We start from the raw sequence: 8,285 nt of genomic DNA on the forward strand, positions 1-8,285 counted from the left end.
ACATCAGGACATTACTACAGCAGGTAAGTGGCGGACGCTCCGCATAAAACTTCTCAATAATGGTTAATAATGGTGGGATAGAAGCAGGAACGTATTAAGAGTAGCCAGGGCCCTGGGCAGTTTAGGAGCCGTGGGCTCCCAGCACCCGATGTATCACATGACATGTCACAAGATTGCCTTTGATAGATCATGTGATAAGTCACGCGATTAACATGCAGGTGCTCGGGTGCACTACACATAACAGAGCGCTATACATAATAGAGCAGGGGTGGGAAAGTAATATTACTGAGGGGCCACATGAGAAATGTGACTGTTGTGTAGGCCGAATCAATAGGCTGAAATTAATTCTGCTCAATATTAACATATGAATTATATTTTATATTATTAACTGTTTCACTTAATATTGAGCAGAATTAAGTGAATTGACATCCCCTTAAATATTGTATAAGCCCAAGCACAGCCTTTTATATACTGTATGAGCCCGCACACAGCCCTCTACATACAGTTAGAGCCCACGCACAGCCCCTATATACAGTAAAAGCCCACACACAGTCCCCCTATATACAGTAAGAGCCTATACATAGCCCCAATGTACAGTATGAGCTCACAAACAGAATCCTATTTAGAGTATGAGCCCTCACATAGCTCACTATATACAGCCTAGTTCTCACATAGCCCTCTATATACAGTATGAGCCCTCACATAGCCCGCTATAAATAGCTGAGCCCTCACAAAGCCCTCTATATGCAGTATGAGCCCTCACATAGCCCGCTATAAATAGCTGAGCCCTCACAAAGCCCTCTATATACAGTATGAGCCCTCACATAGCCCGCTATAAATAGCTGAGCCCTCACATAGCCCTCTATATACAGTATGAGCCCCCACATAGCGCGCTATAAATAGCTGAGCCCTCACATAGCCCCCTATATACAGCATGAGCCCCCACACACTTTAAATATTGCTTGGCAGCATGTATTTGTGCAGAGCAGCCTCTATAAGATTCCATCACAAGATTCCATGATGACATCACTAGTGATGGTCGGCCATTATGACATCAGAGCTCACAGTCACTGTGTACAATCTACACAGGGTCATGGCTGCCGTTGTTGGCTCCATAGTGACTGAGCACTTGCAGTTTCTCGCTATGGAACATTAGGACATTCCACAGCAGGTAAATGGTGGACGCTCCGCACAAATCTTCTCCACAATAATGGATAATAACGGTGGGATAGAAGCTTCTTCTTTCTTCCAATATAAGACAGGACAAGACCCCAGATATGTAGTCAATGTATCTGCAGAGAGGAGCAGATGTCAGATACAATGGCCGCCTTCATTGTGATCTTTCTCATCTCGAGATTTTTCATTTGTGTTCCTTTTCTTCTTTTTAGGCTGAAAAAAGATCTCAATATGGAGATTTGTCTTTTGTTAAAGAACTGGCCGAAAAAGTCCTGTGTGTACTGGAAGGTCCGGCCCGCTCATCGGAACGCCCGGTAAGGATCCATCATCTTTAATATCACACGTCCTTGTTTTCTGATCTTCTCCAGATCACCAGCCAGATATCAGAAGATCTGGTGTTAGATCTTATCGGCCTTCCTGTCAGCCCCTGGCAAGCACAGGAGGTAATATGGCCGCCTGTCTCTGCTGATGGCAGTCTGTATTCTGCTGATGTAGTCACAGCTCAGTGGTGGGAAGTCTGTATTTCCGCCTCTGTCTCCCTCTATTATCCATATTAATGTTTTTGCAATGTTACCTCATCTTAATCCATTTTATCTGAGAAAAGTCCTCATGATGGCGGCTGATCTGTATAGTTACAGTTGGTGTGTCTGTAAATGCGGGTTTAGTCCTTCCTGATTTGTGGATTTGGTGATTTAGTGGAAGGTTCCTCGTGGTAATTCTATATATTCTATCAATCAGGAGACACCAGAAGGCGACACCGAAGACGAGCAAAATGTGACCCCAGAAACCCCTGACCCTAATACGAGTCAGCCGGGGCCGAGCAGCGATCTGACTACAGGTGAGCCGATCACACAACCTTCTACAGGAAATATCCGGATATTAAAGAGAACAGGGGATCAATTCACATTTACTCTTTCCACTCAAACATACAGAGAGTCAAAATGAAAAACTTGGAAAAAGTCACGAGCCAACCAGTATACTGGGTCCCACAAAGTCCTCCATAATGAATAATGGGTCCCACATAGTCCTCCATACAGTATAATGGCCCCACATATTCCTCCATGCAGAATAATGGGCCCCACATAGTGCTCCATGCAGAATAATGGGCCCCACATAGTCCTCCATACAGAATAATGGGCCCCACATAGTCCTCCATACAGAATAATGGGCCCACATAGTCCTCCATACAGAATAATGGGCCCCACATAGTCCTCCATACAGAATAATGCCCCACATAGTCCTCCATACAGAATAATGGGCCCCACAAAGTCCTCCAAACAGAATAATGGGCCCCACAAAGTCCTCCATACAGAATAATGGGCCCCAGATAGTCCTCCATAAAGAATAATGGGTCCCACAAAGTCATCCATACAGAATAATGTGCCCCAGATAGCCCTTCATACAGAATAATGGGCCCCACATAGTCCGGCACACAGTATAATGGGCACCACAAAGTACTCCTTACAGTATAATGGGCCCCACATAGTCCTCCATACGGAATAATGGGCCCCACATAGTCCTCCATACAGAATAATGGACCCCACATATTCCACCGTACAGTATAATGGGCCCCACAGAGTCCTCCATACAGAATAATGGCCCAACATAGTCCTCCATACAATATAATGGCCCCACATAGTCCTCCATAAAGAATAATTGCCCCACATAGTCCTCCTTACGGAATAATGGCCCCATATAGTGCTCCATACAGAATAATGACCCCACACAGTCCTCCACACAGTATAATGGCCCCACATAGTCCTCCATACAGGATAATTGACCCCACATAATCCTCCATACAGAATAATGGGCCCCACATAGTCCTCCATACAGAATAATGGGCCCCACATAGTCCTCCATAGAGAATAATGGGCCCCACATAGTCCACCGTAGAGTATAAAGGGCCCCACATAGTCCTTCATAGAGAATAATAGACCCCACATAGTCTTCCATACAGTATTATGGGCCCACATAGTCCTCCATAAAGTATTATGGGCCCCACAAAGTCCTCCATAGAGAATAATAGGCCCCACATAGTCCTCCATACAGAATAATGGGCCCCACATAGTCCTACATACAGAATAATGGGCCCCACATAGTCCTCCATACAGAATAGTCATTTCTCCATTATATTGCTGTATTATGTGTGTAGGATTAATATCCTCTAATACATTTTATTTCTTCATCATTTTATCACTATTTTAGAAACAACTGAGCTGTTGGATTCTGACAGTGTAATCTTAGAGATCCCGGAGATCCAAGAACCTGCCGGTGTAAGTATTATAGAGGTAGATGTCTGTGTATCACCAGATCACGGGGTGTGAATGACCCGTCCAGTATTATCCCCCATATAACCAGGGGGCGCCTCTATTATTAGAGGAGATGACACTATTGCATTAGATAATAGCGTTTATATTATAGGGAATCCGTCAGCAGGTTTCTGCTCACCTATCGGATCAGTGACATCAGATGGGACATAATATAGGAGGAGACGTTTCTGCATCTGGAGATTTTCTCCAGCAGCTTCTAGATCTTAATATCATTTCTTCTTCTTCTTCTTTTCAAGGACTTGATGGAATCATTGATCCCGGCGAGAAAGCCGCGTATGAGCGACTACGAAACATCTAAGCTGATCAGCAGCGGATCTTTTGGGTGAGATTTCAGTTAGCATAAGCCACATTTCTCAGGGTTCCCTATGATAATGCTTCATCCTCTGCGCTCTGCCATTCAGTGTTATTATAGGAACATGATCTGAGGTGAAAGGTGATAATGTGACCTGGGTGAGGGTTCGGCAGACGTGGCATTGTGCAGACTTCCCATAGGTGATAATGTGACCTGGGTGAGGGTATGGCAGACGTAGCATTGTGCAGACATCCATAGGTGACAATGTGACCTGGGTGAGGGTGTGGAAGATGTGGCATTGTGCAGACCTCCCACAGGTGATAATGTGACCTGAGTGAGGGTCCGGCAGACGTGGCATTGTGCAGACTTCCCACAGGTAATAATGTGACCTGGGTGAGGGTCTGGCAGACGTACAATTGTGCAGACTTCCCATAGGTGATAATGTGACCTGGGTGAGGGTATGGCAGACGTAGCATTGTGCAGACATCCATAGGTGACAATGTGACCTGGGTGAGGGTCTGGCAGACGTGGCATTGTGCAGATTTCCCACAGGTGATAATGTGACCTGAGTGAGGGTCCGGCAGACGTGGTATTGTGTAGACCCTCCCATAGATGATCTATGTAGTATTATTTAATGTATTTCTAGATGTGGATTTCCAGTAATGGTCGGACTTCTGGTATTAAACATTAGTACAGAAGATCATATAATGACTTCTATAGAAGGACTGTTAATAAGGATTCACTATAAACCATGGTTTCTTCTTCTCTCCAGGTCCGTCCACTTAGTTCACCATAAAGACTCACAGAATATCTTCGCTATGAAGAAAATTGCCAAGCGGGACCTGGATACTCCAAAACATGTGGAAGGGGCCTATCTGGAGAGGGACATCCTGACATTCGCTGACTGTCCCTTTGTGGCCTCCATGCTCTGCTCCTTCCCTACTAGATCTCACCTGTGTATGGTCATGGAGTATGTAGGAGGTAGGAGATGTACATGTATTATATTCAGCCCATGTCTGCTGACATCTTATCAGCGCTCATATCATTAGGACTTGTCCCCGTGGACGGTTACATCCCCGCACAGCATTTACTATAGATATTATGGAAAGTCATTGATGTGTGTGATCTCCCTGTATGTCCGCACTGAGCACGTCAGTATCGCCAGCTGTAGACGAGATGAGACATCACTTTATTAGTGACATGGACGACATCTCACCATGACCTCAGACTAATATTCTGTGCTCTATACATTATATCTGTATATATTCTCTCCTGCCCCAATGTCTACGCTCACTTCTCATGATCCATCGTGGTGATCTGCTGTATAAACCCCTCACCGCTCATATTTCCTTTCTTCTATAGGTGGAGACTGTGGGACCCTCCTAAGCACCAGGGGTCCTTTATCTGTCCCCTTGGCCCGCCTGTACTTTGCAGAAGCGATACTTGCTGTGGAATACCTGCACAGCTATGGTGTGTTGCATAGAGACCTGAAGCCAGAGAAGTAAGTGCCCCCTATAGTTTAATAAAGGGGGGAAAGTTATCATTTATTACCACACAGCCCGTGAGCCTAAAACCATCTTCTCTTTCACAGCCTCCTGATTACACCGGCTGGACACATTAAAGTCGCCGATTTTGGGATTTCAAAAGTTGGTGTCATGATACCAGAAACCAACACCCACAAGGAATCATTGGAGGACATCGCCAGAGAGTTCCAGGACCATGAGGTTGGCATCACTTACAGGAACTTAGATGGTTCTTTACAAATCTCATCACACTATTGTCTCTTCTCTACGTTCTTCATTTCTAGAGAACTTTTCAACTGATATTTTATCTTCTGTTATTGAGTTTTTATGTCGAGAACTTGTCATAATAATAATTTCATCGATTCTCATTTCTACCTTCTGTTGGTTTCCAGGACTGTGGCACCCCGCTTTACATGGCCCCAGAAATCATTCTGAAGAAAGGCTATGGAAGACCTGCCGACTGGTGGTCAATGGGAATCATCCTGCATGAGTTTCTGGTGGGATATGTACCATTTCATGGGGATTCCCTATCTGAGCTCTATAAAAATATTGTCACTGGTAAGTAGAATAATCCGATCATTGCTTTGACTGGCTACATGAATTTAGTTATTTCCTCTACTTTATCTTACAGTCCAAAACAGAGGTTTTATTTTCTGTAATTTTCTATATAACAGGAGACATAATTTGGGATTGGGATCGCGCTCCTCCCCCCGATGCTCAGGACCTTATTAATGACCTGCTCAGAACAAATCCTGCACAAAGACTTGGGACAGGTAACTGATATACTTTATTAGTATTAATATTCACTTTTTACAACGAGGACTCTTCGCTCCTGTCCATGAGGATCAGCACTTCTCTATCTGCTTGCCTATTTCTAGTTCTCCAAAATATAACTTTCAGTTTGTTTCCTTCGGTTTTGTCATTACTTAAGATTAAGATATACTGTTCAGATATGGAGCAGCCTCTAACAATGTCCGCATCACTTTTGTTTTTCTTTTTCCAGGAGGAGCATTTGAGATCAAGAGTTATCCATTCTTGAGTGACTTAGAATTTGAAAACCTTCTAAGTCAGAAGCCGGAGTACATTCCTCGGCTTGTTTCAGATGAGGACACCAGCTTATTTATCAGTAAGTAGAAGACGTCATCTAGACTAAGCGGCTGTTTGTCTCGTCTTCAATAATATGTGACAATCGGTTCCCATTAATAGTAGTGATAAATGGTGACTGTGTTATACTGACAACCGCTAATAACACTTCATTACCTATGTCTTGTAGATCACGCTGATACAAACAAGCCTATTGTCTCAGAGGAGGAGGACACAAGTGAGGATAATGAGAGCCTTTTCTTCCAAAATTTTGCAACATCCTCTAAAAGGCTTTCTAAAGTAAGTGATCAATAAATCCAGAATACATAAAAAGACCTCTAAAAGTAAAAAATTGAATTTCATATCTTATTTTTGTCCTTTTTTAGCTCTGTACCACCGCTATCAAGTTTCCTCCAGAGTGTACCCCGGCATCCAGCAGAAACATCTCAGAAATGTGAGTAGATTATGGGGTCATTATTGGGAGCTCCAAGCTAATATATGTGCACAATACCAAATATAGGACATAAATACCATAATATTGAATGCAGCATCCACCGCCCCATGATCAGCGGTCATTGGCTATTGGCTTCAGAATCCGCTGGAGATAACAACCCATAATTGCTGCCGGTCAGGCATTGTTAGTTTTGCCCACACTGCAGGAGATATGTAGTATTACATGCCGGCCATTGTTGCTAGTTGTTTCCATAGAAGGTAGTTTTGAGCAGGAGACTTCCCCACTATGACTTTCATATGTCCTATTAAGCCTTATAGTTGGGGTTCTTCTAGTGAGACAATCCCATTTATACTGAATTTACTTGTGATTTACACGTTTTTCTTCTTCCTAACAGGCAGAAAGGATCTTTTCCTGAATCTGCTAGAGACGATGCTATAACCAGCTTGCCGTCCTCGTCCCCATTGTCAGGTATGTACATGTCTATAGCACAAACAATGTGAATGTTGTCATCAAGGGTGAAATATTTCCACATGGTTTTCTTTAATGGGTCTCCTATGTTATCCATGTTTCAAGGAACCCAATTACTTTGCCCATGGCCCATACTGTGTCTCCATTTCTGTAATTTTGTACAGTATTATCATGGATTCTGTGATACATTGTTGCATCCAGTAACCTCCGCCATCATAATGAGATATCGTCTCCTATAGTAGAATATCGCTCATTAGGGATGCACCATATGGCGGCACACAGGGCGTTCACTGCTCCATATTAGTGACACATCTAATGCCCCTCATATGAGGTCATGTCCGGTATATAGGACTTATTCTGCCCTATTGTGTAATACCAGATTGTCAGGACTATAGGGGACAGGACTAGAACAATCTATGTACTATATACAGGAGCGATACAATGCAGACCCCATAACAATATGTCTTTAGTGAGTTGTTGTTTTTTCTTCTTTCTGATCAGAATTTCCAGCTGACAACGAAAAATCAGAAAATGGGAAAAAGGGGAAAAAGAGACGAGGTAAGTGTGAGAGTCATCTCCATGTTGTGTGATGTCGTCAGTGAGAATAATTCATGTGGAGCAGATGTCATCTGTCGGAGATGGGATTGTCACATGTATGATGGCTGACGATGATCCCTGACCTCTGTGTGATGAGATTCCTCTGCCGTCCGGCCACAGTGACCGCACAGTAGTATCATGTCATATGGAGTCCCATCACTTACATTATATTTCCTTCTCTTCTCATAGGTTCCATCTTCCGCCGGATCTTATCATCCTGCCGGCGTGGATTATCCAGGGCTGCTCGCGTATTTGCGTGTTGTCACCGTTCCCCTAGAGACATCTAAAAGACGGTAAGCCTGCGCATCCAGCGCCCTGAAGTCCAGCAGATCCACCATCACTGCTGGAGCTGTACAGAAGGA

This window comes from Phyllobates terribilis, unplaced genomic scaffold (genome assembly GCF_046119375.1).
Source record: "Phyllobates terribilis strain yellow unplaced genomic scaffold, ASM4611937v1 Scaffold_19__1_contigs__length_20705806, whole genome shotgun sequence".
Lineage (NCBI taxonomy): Eukaryota > Metazoa > Chordata > Amphibia > Anura > Dendrobatidae > Phyllobates > Phyllobates terribilis.